The 18,171-nt window shown below is 38.9% G+C and overlaps 1 non-coding gene across 1 annotated transcript; it reads left to right on the top strand.

Annotated features, from left to right (window-relative positions):
* Window positions 1-11,725: 11,725 nt before the first annotated feature.
* LOC118481388 lies at window positions 11,726-11,832 on the top strand. Its single transcript, XR_004865595.1, has one exon. It is a non-coding gene; the product is annotated as a small nucleolar RNA R71 (small nucleolar RNA).
* The last annotated feature ends 6,339 nt before the right edge of the window (window positions 11,833-18,171 follow it).

Raw genomic sequence — 18,171 nt, 5'->3', positions numbered from 1 at the left:
CCTACGGTGGTCACCGTAAGTTACGGTGGCTTCAGCTAAGATATTTTGTTTTCTTCGTAACTTTCTCGTTTCAACTCCATTTTCTTCGCCGTTTTCGTCCACGTTCTCGTAATTTCATCCTCTATCATGTTATCTTCTTAATTCTTAAATTCCAATAATTGATTTTTTTCATTTATTCCGTCTTTCAATCTCCAATCCAGTCGCGCCTATTCGAAGCTTCTTTTCCACACTTTTAAGCCCCAAATGTACCTGAAACACAAGCAACCGTAGTTATCTAATTCAAGATAAATACATTGATAAATGTGGGATTAAATTATACTTTATAACCCTTAAGGGTCATCCTACGGACTACCCGTCGTATCCCCACACTTAACCGTTGCTTGCCCCCAAGCAATTCGTCCAAAACAACTAATAACTCCTCAAGCGATCAACATGAATCAAGCAAACAAATGTCCTCATTTTACTAACTTTTTCTCAAACACGCATAAGAAACCCCTAACAATGACTCTCATCTCGGTGACAAATAATAACTTGTAAGGATAAGCTAGAACAAACTTAAGGCAAGTGGGTAGTTGCACAACAATAAGCTTGTAGTTAAATCAGTCCTTCGCCTTAAAAATTTGCTAAAACATGCACATGAATCAAAGGGAGTTAAAGCTTGAAACGTGGCTAGGCATATGGGTAGGAAATGGAAATATATATGAAGTAGCTAATGATTCGACCCGGTCTTGTATTACTATCTAAACAAATGTAAACATCTATATACAATACATCCCAACATTTTTTTCTGTTCTTTTCCATTGCTTTTTCTGTTTTTTTTTCTTTTTTTTTCCTTCTTTTTTACTACTATTACAATCGTTTATTCTCATTCTTTTTGTATTTTCTCTTTTTCTTTTTGTATTTTTTTCAACATAACATAACATAACAAACATACTAATACAAAATGCTAACACTACTAGACCGAGTTGAATACAGGTGAATTTTTGAGGAACTAGGCATGGGTTAACAAACGATCGGCTTAAAGCTCAAAATGGCTACTAAAAGTCCAAACCCCCGCCCCTCTCGCTACCATGCTCATATATATAACTTATGAGGTACAACCCCCCAAATCCCACACTCGCACACAACAAGACGAGGCTACCTAATTGCCCTTATCCTTTTCACATGCATATCAAGCTAAGGCCTCAAACTGCATTTAAGCACAAGTTCTAATGCACCCCCACCCATTGCCACTCTCATCAAAAAAAATATTTCTAACAATTCAAATAAGTGGCTCAAACTCTCACCAAGAAAAAAGGGGGTATACAGGGTTGCCGGTGTGTTATGCGGTTTAAATACTTTAAGTTTTCAAATTTAGATCATTTTTCTCTTGATTATAAAAATTTTCAAAAATTTCCCCCCATCCCTACACTTGGGATACATTGACCCCAATGTATGGCTTTGAAGGGAAAGATCGCTCCAAACACACCAAACTTTTTTTTATTATTTTTTTTTAAACAAAAGCAAACAAACTAACTACCAATATTTCAAGGCTAAAGAACATGACAAGTCTAAGGAAAGAGTACATAGACCTGGTGAAGTTTGACACAACAAATGTTGTAAATGATCTGATTTCCTATCACCACCTTCACACAACTATCCGCACATCTTCCCCTCACTTGAGTATTGCCATGGCCCTAGAAAATAGAAAAAAAATAGCAAGATCAGTGGAAAACCCCGGGTTGATTCCCAAGCAGCGCTAAGTTTTAGGTCTTCAGCTAGACCGTGCCACCCCCATTTATGGTGGCTCAAAGAAACGGTTCCTGCCACCTCCATCACTGTAGTGTGCCATTGGGTGAAATGCATCCATCAAATGTCCATTCGATGGATAGTCAAATACACACCTGCTCGAACCCTCACGCTTTTCTTCACAACCCAGTGGTTTGTTCGTTTTCATTCTTTGACGCACACTTCTCATATGAATCATAACTAATCACCCTAGTCTGAACATCAAAGGACAACTTACGGATCTTTTCGGTCATAGTAATGATCTCGTCTCTACAGTTTATTTGAGCATTTGTTGTATAAAGAAACTTTCGACCTAAAATTACCCTTTGTTGTGATGCCAATATGGTAGAAGCATAATCTAAGACAAGAAAATCCATCGGATATTCGAAATCTCCCAACTAGATCAAAACATTCCTAACCACTCCCCTTGGATGCCTCCAACTTTCATCCGCCAAACTAACCATGGTATCTATATCTTGTAGCGGACCAAAATCATATATGTCATATAAATCGCCTGATAGCACACTCATGCCCGCCCCGTAGTCCAACAATGCATGAGGAATTTTTAGTTTTCCTACTCGGATAGGCACGAGTGGTGTTCCATGCTCTTTGTCATTTTCAACATCGACATCTTTTCCTATACCTGCATTCACTTGACACGAAGAGGTTAGAAATGTTTCATTAAATTCAGTACTAGGAACGGTGCTTACCACATTGATGTTAACGCTTTTAATGTTTCTAGGATTTGTCACCGTGTCACTCGGTAATTGACCTTTTGCTTTCTTCAATAGTGCCACTTCAGTTGCAAGTTGACCCATTTGAGTGGTCAAAGATTGGATAGCTTTATCACGTATTCCGTCTTTCTGAATGCGAACATCATCCATTTGATTTCTTCGTGCATCTCTAGTTGCATCGACTTGAATAAATCCATGATCTCATTTCCACTCGAGTTAGATGATCCCGACCACTCGGTTTGTTCATTGGTGGGTGGTTGATATTGCCTTTGATACCCTTGATTGTTAAATTGTCGGCGCGGAAAAAAATTTCCTTGATTTCCTTGGAAATTAGGATTGGCTTGGTTGGACGGATTTCCATAACGAAAGTTTGGGTGATTTCTCAATCCTGGGTGGTAGGTGTTCGAATTCATATTATAATTCCTACCACCTTCCCCTTAGCCTTGAACCGCATTCACCCCTTCAAATTGTTCTTGGGCTCCCAAACAATTTTCTACCGCATAACCCAAATCATTATAAATTGAACAAACATCATATACCTGGTTTGTAGTTTGAACTCCACCATCATCCACAGCATGCACTTGTGGTCTAGTAATAGCTGGTCTCGCTCTCCTAGATGATTGAGCCTTTCTCTTTGATGTGACTGCCATTTGCTCCAAAAATGCCCAATCATCTTGCTCGTAATTGGTACCGAATGTACCATTTGTGACAGACATTAAGTCACGAGCATCTTCGGAATTCAACCCCTTATGAAACGCATTCAACAATTCCCACAAATCTATCCCATTATGAGGGCAATTCTTTATCTTCAAGTTGAACTGTTCGAAAGCTTCGTGGAACATTTCACCTTGTTGTTGTTGGAAGCTTCTCAAACTTCTTCGTGCATCATTGGTCTTCTGGGCCGTGAAAAATTCCTCCAAAAATATTTGTTGCATTTCCGCCCATGTATAAATTGATGCCGACGGTAATGTGTAAAACCATTTCTTTTCCCTATCCTCCAATGAAAACTGAAATAGCACCAATTTGACCTCATCCGAAGAAAACCCTTGCCCACTGATAGTATTGCATATCGAATCATATGCCTCCAAATGAAAATAAGGTTCCTCCGTTGCTAGACCCTTATACTTCGGTAAAATTTGGAGGGAATTCATTCTAACCTCAAATGTCCTCCCTTGATTGTTTTGAGGAATAACTATCGGTGACGGATTATTGATAATCACAGCCTAAAATGCGCTTCTATACCCCTCACGGCCTCTCGATTATGTCTTTGTGGCACACCCAATCGAGCTCATGGGTGTGGTTGGCCAATTGGTCTTTGAACCAGTGGTCTTTGAGGTGCGAATTGTTGTAGCAGTGGTTGATATATTTGCCCCACTTGTTGTTGTTGAGGATTTTGCCTTTGAATTTGCGGACCTTGTGGTGGCGATTGTTGTGGAATAACTTGTTGAATTACTTGTTATTAAGGAGCTCTACGATAACCTTGCATTCCTTGACTTTGACCTTGCATGTATGTATATTCCCCTTGATCTCCATCACCCCTATATATATACCCTTCGTCTCCGTATCCCCCAAACTCTTCCTCATATCCATCATCAAACCCATCTCGTCTAGCTCCCATGGTTTGCAAAAATTGTGGTTGCTGATATTGCAAACCCGGTTGTAATGGTGGTTGATATGTAGATGTTGTATGGACTATGGATGGACCTGGTTGAAATAGACCTGATGGTAGTATTTGTTGAGAAGATGATTATCCGGATGTTGGGAAGAAAGATGAAAAAGATGGAATGGCTGATAATGTAGGAGCATAACTAAAAGTGTATTCAGTTTGGGTATTTGCGGGTAAGGTGGTGTTGGTTGGTTTAATTTCAGGTGTTGATGTAGGAATGGTAGAATTTGGTGGAGGTGTGGATGGTATTGGTTGACCCGTAGTGGGTGGTGGTGGTGGTGGATCCATTGTGTTAATCGGTGTAACTGGTGTTATAGGTGTTGTTGGTGAACCACTGATTTTGTTTTCTCGTAGTAAAACTCTGTTTCTTCTCAAAGTTCGCTCAATTTCCAGATCGAAGGCTAATGGTGATAGCTTATGAGAGCCTCTAGTATGCATGCACCTGTGAATACCTGCTCACTAAACACAGCCAGCGTAAACCCGAAAAATAACAAACTAAACTAAAAAAGATAACACACGTTGCGCACTACTCCCAGGCAACGGCGCCAAAATTTGACGTGAGGTCGAAGTCTCAATCCAATTTAATCCAATTACAACTAATAGCTAGCGGTAAGTGGGTATCGAACACAGGGAGTTTGTGGAATTAGTGTTATCTAAATGTTTTAACTAAATTGACTAAAGTTAACTAAATTGCAAGAAAAGTAAATTCAGAATTTTGGTTGTTTGATTTTAAAAACTAAAAGTAACTAATTAAATAGCAAATCAACGATTGGTTTTGTAAACAGTTTAGGAAAAAGCGACCATCCTAGGTTTCCGGTTTCAATTGACATTCATCTTTAAATTCAACTAGAAAGAACCACCTAGACATGGCTCATGTGTAGTTACTTGTTTGTGATAAAAGGGAACTAAGTACTCGGATTACAAGAATGCGAGGTTGTTACCCGATGACCAATTAATCAATATCCAACCATAATCCCTCATATGATATCTCGATTGCCAACGGCACCAAGAACGTATGGTTTAGACTATGATTAGAACGTAAATTAACAATTTACAGACAAACATCAACACACCATAATAAACAAACAAACATTGCAAGTCTATTATTCTAGAAATACGAACAAGAACACAAATGTCATAAACACACCTTCAACCTAGGATGATCACCATAAGTTTAGCCACTCAAGACTTGGTACATCATCATCAAACAAAGATTAATGTTCATATGAATCGAAAACACTAACCCAATTGTTTAGAAATTGTTTTGAACCAAGAGCAAGTGCTAAAAATCGCCTAGAAACTGCTCCAAAACGTCTGGTAATGATTGGATGATGAAAAGGCACCATAAACAACCTTAAATGAGGGAGTTACAAGTTTCACGTCAATCTCCACTGTAAGCTACGGTGGCCACCGTAGCTTACGGTGACTTAAAATGGCCTACGATGGGTTTAAACTAGCTTACGGTGACATTTTTTGTCATAGACCACCGTAGCCTACGGTGGTCATCGTAAGCTACGGTGGCTTCAGCTATGAAATTTTGTTTTCTTCATAACTTTCTCATTTCAACTCTGTTTTCTTCGCCGTTTTCACCCACGTTCTCATAATTTCACCCTCTATCATGTTATCTTCTTAATTCTTCCATTCCAATAATTGATTTTTTTCATTTATTCCGTCGTTCAATCTCCAATCCAGTCGCGCCTATTCGAAGGTTCATTTCCACACTTTTAAGCCCCAAATGTACCTGAAACACAAGCAACTGTAGTTATCTAATTCAAGATAAATACTTGGATAAATGCGGGATTAAATTATACTTTATAACCCTTAAGGGTCGTCCAACGGACTACCCGTCAATAATCTTGTTGATTATGTTAAGGTTAGTTATTTAAAGATGAGAATTAAGATGATCTCGATGGTTATTTATTGTAGTATTTCATAGATATGTTAATCTTGCCATGTTAGACTAGAAAATATGATTCAAACATATATATGTTTAAATCCTACAAGATCATCACCTTCAAAATCATGAGTATCACATGTATGTAAACTTGATTAAGGTTTTTGAAAGATAAAATATAGAATAAACATGAGTCAAGACTTTAAAAACACTAGTGAACTTGGTTTTTACATATAACAAGTTTATATAATATTGTTTATAAAAAGTGTTTTGTAAAAGTCCTGGAAACTTTTACATGAAGATGTGGGAATTTTTAAAAGTAAAGAACAAATATAGTCAAGTTTATGTAAGTAATTAACTAAAACATGGTTAACTTTAAAGTCTTGAAAGTTTAACCAAAGTAATGCTCATGAGAAACTTTGAAGGAATAAGTAGGATTATTGATGTAAAGATGATCTTTGGTGATATTTGGTAATTGTGATGATTTTGGAAAATTGATTTGGTGATTTAAACGCGTTTTCAAAACATGGGTGATGCGTGTTAGTGTATATATGTTTTTAGATATATATTTAAGCCCTTTTTACACTTTTAGCCAAGTTTTAAATTTATAAAACACGATATTTACTAACACTAAACACACATATGGGCAAGTGCACCCATCGTGGACGTAGTATAGTGTTGGTAAGATACCGAGGTCGTCCAAGGACACAAGAGCTTTTAATACCGGTTTATCCTCAACGTCTAATCAAATCAAAAAGGTTAGAAAAATGTTTTAAACTAAAAAAATAAAAACTAACTAAATGCTGAAAATAAAAATAAAATAAAAACAGATAGACAAGATGAATCACTTGGTTCCGACACGTGTATTAGTATAACCTTTGATTATTTTCGCACTTTTGCACTTGTTTAAGAGATTATCTTAGTTATTGTAGTAGGCCCCTCTTTTGAAGGCGACGTTACCCTCAACCCAGTAGTTTGAGTCAGCAAGGATACAATCCTAAAGGGTCGGATTATTGAAAGATAATGAATTAAGTTATTAATGCAAATTATGGTAGGCCCCGCTTTTGGCGGCGACGTTACCCTCGGCTAAGTAGTCTGAGTCAGCAGGGATACAGTCCTAAATAGCCGGATTATAGTATTAATAGTAGTTAACTTATGAGGGGGTCAAAGAGTTTGGATCCCCGCCATCCAATACCTATGGGCATTGAAGGAGATCCTACTAAATTTGACCCAGGTCCCAAGCAGGACCTCTAAACGCTGAACAAGGGCAAGACCTTTACCAAACCGTTCCCTTAACCCCCGACCAGGTAGCCAACATACCTCCATATAGACCGTGGAGATATGAATGGTGAAAATCTTTTATTTTATATAGACAGTAAAATAACGCCAAGACACCACGGACAAACGATAAGGAAAGATCACCTTCAACATAAGTAACTAGTTATTAAAGTCATTAATACAAAACCAAATAAAAAGTGCAAAAGATTAAAAATAAAAAGTATTATACTAAACACTTGTCTTCACCAAGTGATGTAAGAGACTTAGGCAAACATGGCCTTGATTGTCAAGAACTCTTACGATCAATCTTGGATCCCGAGACGACTCACACACTCTACGATGGACAATGGATGATGGTGGTGGATGATGGTGTTATGGTGGTGGTGGGTGGTGGATGAAGTGTGAGAGAGGTGGTGTGCCAAGGGATGAGAGAGAATGAAGCCAAGCTCCTCTATTTATAGGCTGAACAGAAGGCTGGACACGGCCCCGTGTCCGCTGGACACGGCCCCGTGCCCGCCTAACACTCTCTCTCCTCATTAATTGTAATTGCGAATTACAATTAATGCGCCTGTTGTACTTTCACCACGCCCCCGTGCTCGCTGGACACGGCCCCGTGGTGGGCAATGGAAGCTTCTACTGGTTTGTCTTTTCTGCTGCTTCCTGGGCACGCCCCCGTGTTCGCTGGACACGGGGCGTGTTCAGACTCTGTTTCTTCCTTTTTGCTTTGGGAGGTGCCGTTGAGGGTCCGGGCAGTCTACTTTTGTTCCTTTTCTTGTATTTATGGTAGAATTAGTGGTCTTTTTGCTTCTTTTGTGATTTTAAGCTCATTTCATCCTGAAAATACAAAAGGAAGACAAAAACACTCTTTTTCCAACATTAGTACTAAAAAAGGGTTAGTTTTATGCCTTAATTGATGTGTTTTATATGTTGCATTTTACACACATCAAATACCCCCACACTTGAACTTTTGCTTGTCCTCAAGCAAAACTCTTTAAATGTGGCTTACACTCCCAAATGGAATAGGTAGAAGAGAAGTTTTTTAGCTTGTCCTAGAGTGTCGGGAATCCAAGGTTTTTATAGGTTTTATTTTTAGTTATTTACAATCCTATTCGTTATGATTTATTTTGAACTTTTCACAAGATAAATTACTTATTCGGGCATAACATGTTTATTAAAATTCCATTTATATACAAGTTCACATACCTCACGGGAGATCACTCAACACTCGGCCGAAGGTGTATATTTTAGTGAATCACTCGAGAGCGGCACGGAACTTACGTCTTTCCATAGGCTTGCCAAGCAATCAATCCTCCTCCTTTTTAACTTTTTACCTTTGTAAATATCAAGAGGACTTTTTGGGTGAAAGCTTGGGTTAAAAGGTGGGTGGTTGGTTAGTGGTTAGTAAAAAGGCGAAAATCGTAGCAAGCGTCGGTTTTCGTAAAATACCTTGTTTTTAGTGACTTATTATTTTTTTTGAAGTATTTCTTCAAACAAGCTTTTGTAGCTTTTGTTTGTTTTTGACTTCATCATCTAGTTTTTTTTTTTTTTTTTTTTTTTTTTTGATGTCACTTGAAAGGGCAAGTTGACGAAAAACCGAGCTTGTTACTAAAATAAAGGGTGAAAAAAAATGAAAAAGGTTTTTGGTGGGTAAAAATGGTTTTTGGGGTAATGAAATGAAAGGTTTAGGCTCAAAGGGGCTATCTAGGGGGATTTTGGGTAGGTTAAAAAAAATATGAAAAATAATGGTTTTGAAAGAAAAATAGTTAGTCCTAATGCCTCCATCATTTACTTACTTGGGTTTAAGTTGGTAAGGACCGGGAATGTATCGTCGTGGCAAGTTCTAGATTTGTAAGGACTGAGCGGCTATTCACACAAGAAACGAAAAATGAGCATTTAATCTAAATATGTGTATTTTTATGCTCAATAAAGGCTCAAAACTCACTTTTGTGGGAATGGGTTTTTAATGTGACCAAGCATATATAATCGAATTTTAAACTAGACTTGTTATGCCATTTCATAATTTTCTTATGTTGGTTCCTTTTTTATCACGACGCTATCGGTTGTAAACTTGTAAAAATATAACCTTTTTAGACTTGTTCTTCCCAACTTAAACTAAGACAAGTAAATAAAAATGAAAAAGTTTTTGAAAAAAAAAATTGGGGTGTTTAGCGGTTCCAATAGAGTTTTGTGTAAGGCTTGTGTTTAGGATTTTGCAAAATTTCAAGGTTTTAGCATCCCCCCCACACTTAAATTACACATTGTCCTCAATGTGTCCAAAAATAATATTTTTGGTTGATTAGAATGTATAAAAGTATGTTAAAAAGCAAAGATTTTTGTTACTGGCATCCTGGACACGGCCCCGTGTTCACCGGGCACGGCCCCGTGGTCAAGTGCCAGTAACAAAATTTTCAGAATTGAAACAGAAGCCTGGACACGGGGGCGTGTCCGCTGAACACGGCCCGTGTCCAGTTACCTGAACTGGGTGATTTTTCTGCAGGGGCTCAGCACGGGGCCGTGTTGGTTGGGCACGGCCCGTGTTGAGCCTTCTGTAATGGAGATTTTTGTCGGGTTGCTCTGTTCTTCGTGCATGGTTCCATTTTTCTCGTTCCCTTTTTCATCCATTACCACCATGAGTGTGTTTTATTCTGCAAAAATTTAAAAGATTAAACTAAACTAAACTAAGGGTAGATCCGCGGAATGCCTCCGTGGTGCGCCACGTTTATAAGGGTCCTTGGCTAGACCCGATTTCTGGTTATATATCTTCTGAGTGGAGTGCCTTGCTTCCCAAGTTACACCGTCGGAGAGCGGCATCCAAGCTTGAATCAATAACCTTCATGTAATTGACTGGGTCGTCGTCCTCTATTTTCTTCCCAACTCCGAACTTCACCTCATCGTCTCCATACCTCAAAGTCAGTGTTCCTTCATTCATGTCTACCACTGCTTGTGCTGTGGCAAGGAAGGGTCTTCCTAGGATAAGGGGGACCTCGGTGTCTTCCTCCATGTCGAGTATGACAAAGTCAACGGGATAAACGAATTTGCTTACCCTCACCAAGACATTCTCGATGACACCTTGTGGGAACTTGACTGATCGATCAGCGAGTTGTATGCTTATTTTTGTAGGGCTCGTGGTTCCCAAGCCCAACCTTTTGAACATCGATGAGGGCATGAGGTTAATGCTAGCCCCCAAATCGGCCAAGGCATTGCGAACGGGTGATTCCCCTATTGAACATGGAATCGTGAAACTTCCGGGATCGATTTTCTTTTGGGGGTAGTTTATTGAGTACGAGGGCAGAGCATTCTTCGCCTAAATTAACTAATTGCAAATTTTCAATTTTCTTTTTATGTGTAAGGAAGTCCCTCATAAATTTAGAGTATTTGGGCATTTGGGTTAGAACTTCGATAAAAGGAAAATTGACATGCAATTGTTTTAACAGACTTTCGAATTTTGCGAATTGCTCATTGGTCTTTTGACGAATTAACCTACCGGGGTACGGAACTCGAGGAGCCTTGGTAGGCTCTGGTGATGGGGGAGAGTTCTTTTCCTGCAGATGTGTTGGCATTGTTTCTTCCGTTGGTGGAGGTACTTCTGCAGGCCCTACGGTGCGGTTTCGTAGTGTGATGAGGTGAACTTGCGCCTTTGGGTTTGTTTCGGTATTGCTAGGTAATGCGCCTTGCGGTCTCTCGGAAAAGTTTTGTGCTAGTTGATTTATTTGTTTTTCTATGTTTTGAATGCTAGCTTGTTGATTCCTAAAATTAGATTCTAATTGTAGAAATCTTTCCGAGTTTTTCTTATCAGTGTCGGAGACGAGGCGAGATATAGTATCTTCGAGCCTTTCTCGTCCACCTTGTTGTTGAGTGAAATTTTGTGACTCATTTCTTGATTGCTGAAAGTTTGTTCGTTGGGTTTGTTGGTTACTACTATTGCCGGTTTCCCTCCAACCAAGGTTTGGGTGGTTTCGCCATCCTTGGTTGTAAGTTCCCGTTGGAGGACCCGACGGCCTAGGTCTATTATCAATGTAGTTTACCATTTCTTGTTGATCGTCCGTTTCTTTCATGCCACTCCAATTTTCATGTGACCCACCACACCCTTCACAAGCCATAACCGAGACTGTTTTTGTCATTTCTAATTTTTTTATTTTTGAAGAAAGGGCCTCGATTTGGGCTTGTAAAGAGGTGTTTTCGTCGACCTTATGGGCGCCCGGGGCGATAGACTTATTTCCCCGGGGAGTGTGCCATTGAAAATTGGTTTGAGCAATTTCCTCAATTTGATTATATATTTCGTGTGGGCGTCGATTACCTAAAAGTCCCCCGGAGCTAGAATCAAGTGTCTGCCTAGTGTGTGGCAACAATCCATTGTAGAAAGTGGATACTTGTTGCCATATTGCGAGGCCATGATGGGGACACTTGCGTAATAGCTCCTTGAACCTTTCCCATGTTTCATATAAGGATTCCCCGTCCTCTTGTGAGTATGTATTAATTTCAGCCATTAATTTAGCAGTTTTAGAAGGAGGGAAATACTTATATAGAAACTTTTGGGCTAGTTCATCCCAGGTGTTTACCGATCCAGCTGGGAGGGTGTTGAGCCAAGCTTTCGCTCGGTCTTTTAGTGAGAACGGAAACATACGGAGGCGTATGGCGTCGTTTGATGCTCCATTGATCCGAAAGGTATCACATATTTCTAAGAAATTAGTTATATGTAAATGAGGATCCTCGTCCGCAAGCCCGTGGAAGGTTGCGGAGTTTTGGAGCATTTGTATCAAATGCGGTCGAAGCTCGAAGTTATTGGCTTCGACATTCGGAGCATTGATAGCGGCGCCTAGATTACCTACGGTGGGCCGTAGATAATCCATAAGGGTACGTTGGTCCGCCATTGGGGGTGGATCACCCGAAACCTTCTCTTGGTTTTTGGCTTTTAACCTTTTTCTGAGAAAGCGTTCGGGTTCTTCTAGCGGTTCTTTTATGTCTTTATTGGAACTGGAGCTCATACACTACGTGAGGATGGTGTCGGGTTCCAAGTCCTGCAATAAAAACAAAAAGAATGTCGGTCAGAAGGTTCACCACGGCCCCGTGTTGAACGAACACGGCCCCGTGGTCGGAAATACAGTGATTGTTTTCCAGATCCCAGTTACTGGAAGTTGGACACGGCCCCGTGTTGCACCGGCACGGCCCCGTGGTCAGCCTTCTGTAACTTTGAAAAACAAAAACTGCCAGTAACTTTGCTGAGCACGGCCCGTGTCCGACCAGGCACGGCCCCGTGCTGAGCACTGCAGAAGCTAAAAATCTAAGAAAAAATCCTAAAAAATTAAAGAAAAATAAAAATATGATTAGGCCGTTGATTCCTAACTTTCTTAAAATCCTTGTGTCCCCGGCAGCGGCGCCAAAAACTTGATGCGTGTTAGTGTATATATGTTTTTAGATATATATTTAAGCCCTTTTTACACTTTTAGCCAAGTTTTAAATTTATAAAACATGATATTTACTAACACTAAACACACATATGGGCAAGTGCACCCATCGTGGACGTAGTATAGTGTTGGTAAGATACCGAGGTCGTCCAAGGACACAAGAGCTTTTAATACCGGTTTATCCTCAACGTCTAATCAAATCAAAAAGGTTAGAAAAATGTTTTAAACTAAAAAAATAAAAACTAACTAAATGCTGAAAATAAAAATAAAATAAAAACAGATAGACAAGATGAATCACTTGGTTCCGACACGTGTATTAGTATAACCTTTGATTATTTTCGCACTTTTGCACTTGTTTAAGAGATTATCTTAGTTATTGTAGTAGGCCCCTCTTTTGAAGGCGACGTTACCCTCAACCCAGTAGTTTGAGTCAGCAAGGATACAATCCTAAAGGGTCGGATTATTGAAAGATAATGAATTAAGTTATTAATGCAAATTATGGTAGGCCCCGCTTTTGGCGGCGACGTTACCCTCGGCTAAGTAGTCTGAGTCAGCAGGGATACAGTCCTAAATAGCCGGATTATAGTATTAATAGTAGTTAACTTATGAGGGGGTCAAAGAGTTTGGATCCCCGCCATCCAATACCTATGGGCATTGAAGGAGATCCTACTAAATTTGACCCAGGTCCCAAGCAGGACCTCTAAACGCTGAACAAGGGCAAGACCTTTACCAAACCGTTCCCTTAACCCCCGACCAGGTAGCCAACATACCTCCATATAGACCGTGGAGATATGAATGGTGAAAATCTTTTATTTTATATAGACAGTAAAATAACGCCAAGACACCACGGACAAACGATAAGGAAAGATCACCTTCAACATAAGTAACTAGTTATTAAAGTCATTAATACAAAACCAAATAAAAAGTGCAAAAGATTAAAAATAAAAAGTATTATACTAAACACTTGTCTTCACCAAGTGATGTAAGAGACTTAGGCAAACATGGCCTTGATTGTCAAGAACTCTTACGATCAATCTTGGATCCCGAGACGACTCACACACTCTACGATGGACAATGGATGATGGTGGTGGATGATGGTGTTATGGTGGTGGTGGGTGGTGGATGAAGTGTGAGAGAGGTGGTGTGCCAAGGGATGAGAGAGAATGAAGCCAAGCTCCTCTATTTATAGGCTGAACAGAAGGCTGGACACGGCCCCGTGTCCGCTGGACACGGCCCCGTGCCCGCCTGACACTCTCTCTCCTCATTAATTGTAATTGCGAATTACAATTAATGCGCCTGCTGTACTTTCACCACGCCCCCGTGCTCGCTGGACACGGCCCCGTGGTGGGCAATGGAAGCTTCTACTGGTTTGTCTTTTCTGCTGCTTCCTGGGCACGCCCCCGTGTTCGCTGGACACGGGGCGTGTTCAGACTCTGTTTCTTCCTTTTTGCTTTGGGAGGTGCCGTTGAGGGTCCGGGCAGTCTACTTTTGTTCCTTTTCTTGTATTTATGGTAGAATTAGTGGTCTTTTTGCTTCTTTTGTGATTTTAAGCTCATTTCATCCTGAAAATACAAAAGGAAGACAAAAACACTCTTTTTCCAACTTTAGTACTAAAAAATGGTTAGTTTTATGCCTTAATTGATGTGTTTTATATGTTGCATTTTACACACATCAATGGGAAACGTCATAGTTTAGGGGAAACTATGATGAAATTTTCTAAAATCATAATCATCATTAATTAGGGGTTAAAGTGTGATTAAAATGGCTAATCACACTTAAGGATTTTAATCATGGTTAAACAAACTTTCTTAGAAAAGTTTAAGTATTAAACAAGTAAGTAAGTTTCCAAATTATTTATAATGGAATGGTTTTATATGTTAAAATGAAACTTATAAATATATATATATAGGGAAAATATATATATATATATATATATATATACATTCTAGAGAATCCATTAAAGTGTATATATTATGTGTTATGTGTATGTATTTAGATTCATTAGGATAATCTAAATAATACACAAGTGACACCAACAGAATACTTGAAAAATAACAAGTATAAATACACATAAAAACATATACACAATATCCTCAACCTAGTGAAAAATGCTAAATTAACGGATTAAACGGACAAACGAACAATACAGACGACGGAACCAAGAATAACAAGAATAAATATTCCTAAGAAATAAATATATTTCAATCGACCAAAATATTGACACATAAACAAAACGGTTGAAAAAGGAATGTATAACATCCGACGATGACAAAATGGGCGTATCGTCACCGCGAGAAACTACTACGACATTTGGGCGACTCTTCGGCGTGGAAATATACCTACAAAGCGACTACGACGACACATCTAAAAATAAAGCATTTTAGACGTTTAACGGATACTTATAAATATCACCGATAACAACATCCAGAAAGTTGAAAAATACAAAATTACTAAGTAACCTTATAAGGAGAATGAACAAGTTTACAAAACCTATAATTAGTAAATTTATATAAAAAGGTAAGATTATTAATGGACTCACAAAACTGATTATGGGCTAGGCCCAAATTCCTTAAAAACATGGGCAAGGGCCCAATGACAAAATACATGGGCCAAGGCTCAATGACATTAATATGTTGATAAGGGCCCAATGACATAAAAACGTGGGTTAAGCCCGATGACATTAAAACGTGGGCAAAGGCCCAATGACATTAAAACGTGGGTTAAGTCCAATGACATAGAAACGTGGGTTAAGCCCAATAACATAGAAACGTGGGTTAAGCCCAATGACATAGAAACATCGGTTAAGCCCAATGACATAGAAACGTGGGATAAGCCCAATGACATAGAAACGTGGGATAAGCCCAATGACATGGGTTCGGCCTAATGACATGCGTGCGAAGCACGAGGACATGTGAAGGGCGAAGCCCATTCACACATGATTCAATACATATAAAATATATGTATATACTTATTAAATAAATACATATAACAATCGAATGAACAAACTACCAACACTCTAAAATACAAGTTGTTCCAAATATGAAAACTGAAAACATAATAAGAATTCAAGATGAACAACTTGTATAAGGTCCGATAAGACCTAGTGTCTAATAAGGTTAGTACACATGTAGGTTACTCACACGTACGGACGCTCACTTACGGTATTACAATACACGGAACGCAAACTTGTGAGTTCATGTCCCCCCTTTCAAAGATTTCAATGTTTTGTTAAAAAACAGTCGAGAGGAAATACATGTTAAAACTATGGGTATGTTAGCTATGGGTTTAGATGATAACATGATCAATGTACGTAAGTAGGATGATGACATAGTAACCATTAATCACTTAGTAAGCAAGGTATAGATCTATAGAGCTTGAGACGTGCTCCACTCCTGGTTGGTGCCATAGGAGTGCTTTTGTGATCCCAGAAACTCCATGAATGTCAGTGTGTTCGCGGCACCCTGATAGATCCTTAAACTCCATGAATGCTAATAACATACCATGATTACATTACAAGAATACAAAGATTTCATATGATAATAATAACTGCATGAACTCGCTCAACTTTTGTTGACTTTTTAAAACTACATGTATTTCAGGAAACATGTCTTGAGTCGGTGATACACTACGGGAAACGGGAAAGTCAATGACAATGATAGCATCTTTTGGAGGATTTGTCTTTTATATCCCAACTTCGTATGGGTATATAGGGGATAAAACCTCACTAAGTCTTATGTCAAAAACAAATTGTAGGATCGAGGATTCGTCCAAACGAGTCAATCAGAGTCATATCTAGTTTCTAGAAAGGCGGAATCAGACTAGAAACCGTCAATCAGTGTTAGAACAGGAGTAGAAGAGTAGAAAGTCACTTTAAACATGTTCTTCATTGATATAATACGTTTTGGTACAGAGAGAATCCGACAGCATTTCGGTACACAATTCTCCAGAAAGTTTTTAAATGAAGAACACCACTAGCCTATTTATAGGCTTGCCAGACCTCACGAAACATTTCATGCTTTCTGGCCATTTCATGCTTTCTGGCCATTTCATGCTTTCTGACCATTTCATGCTTTCTGGCCATTTCATGAACTGAGGTTTCCACCTCATACGACCTGACCTATCAGGTCGTGTGGTCTGGTCAATACTCATAAACTTAACATTTTAATCCACCAAGCTAGCATATCTCATACATTCGACACGACATAGACTGATGACGCAGGTGATAGACATTATGCATCAACAAACTCCCCCTTGGATATTGCCGCAGTCTTCAGTCAGCCCGTCTTCAAAACATTCTTCACAAAGACTTGAAAAATTCTTCCCTTTGCTTCGGTTTTCTTCAATAACACTTTCCTGAGGTGTTCCTTTTCTTTAGCAGCTCTCTGCTCATCTTCAGCTAGCCTTTGTTTCCATGTAGCTCGAGCGATTCTGTCTTTTTCTTCACGCTCTTCTTTCCTCTTCTTTGCTTTCAGAGACTCTTTCTTCAGGCTCCCCCTTTTGTTAAGTTTCCGTGCTTTTGGGATCGACACCTAGATTTCCAGTTACAAGCTCCCCCTTGCGTCGAGCTCGTCTTCAGACTCCCCCTTAGACTCGGCTATCGGGATCGTAATCTGGAACTTTCATCTGCAAATCTCAAACATTTATGATAAAAATCTTTTTGAATGTCCAGGATTGATGTCCTGGCTCTTTCAACATATGCTAAAATATTTTTACAGTGAAAGCATTTTTAGTTGTCCAGGATTACTTGATTCTCTCCCCGTATCAAAATACTATAAAGATTTGACAATATTAAGAATCCAACAACTAAACCTAGCTCTTTACAATCAGATTTTACCAATTTGAGCATCCAAATCCCTCACAGTCAATCATTCAAGTCCAACTTAATGATCTTGGAGACTTCACAAACTGTTTTTGATTTTTGAATAAAAACTTCAAGTTTCAAATTAATAAACTTGTTTATTTTCAGAAACACGATCATCATACTCAGATTTTGAAACTCAGCTTTCGGACATAGGTTGTCGAACAGAAAGTAGAAATCAAAATCTTTTTATATTTTTTCTGAAACATAAAAGCAGTAAAGAAATATTTACAAACATATTTACAGACAATATTCTTGTTTGAGTTTGCGTCAGAGGATCATATCAGTTTCTGACAAATCACTAGCACCGTTGAGCTTTAAACACTTTAAGTTCTAAACGATTCACTTAGATTGTAAGTATACTGATCCACTTAAATTTTCACACAAAGTTCAATCGATTCGAGATACGAGATTAGTGTTTTAAGGACTTAACCTATTCGCATGTCCCACCTCAGAATATACTCCTGTATCAAAATTCCCTAGATTCAGTCTTACAGGTGAATATACCAATTTGATATCTGTATCTGGGTTAGTGCGAGACCTTGAGAGCTCAGGTATGAACTTTCGTT

This window comes from Helianthus annuus, chromosome 8 (genome assembly GCF_002127325.2).
Source record: "Helianthus annuus cultivar XRQ/B chromosome 8, HanXRQr2.0-SUNRISE, whole genome shotgun sequence".
Classification (NCBI taxonomy): domain Eukaryota; kingdom Viridiplantae; phylum Streptophyta; class Magnoliopsida; order Asterales; family Asteraceae; genus Helianthus; species Helianthus annuus.
Note: the sequence above shows the minus strand (reverse complement) of the source record. Positions and strands in the feature narration are given on the sequence as shown.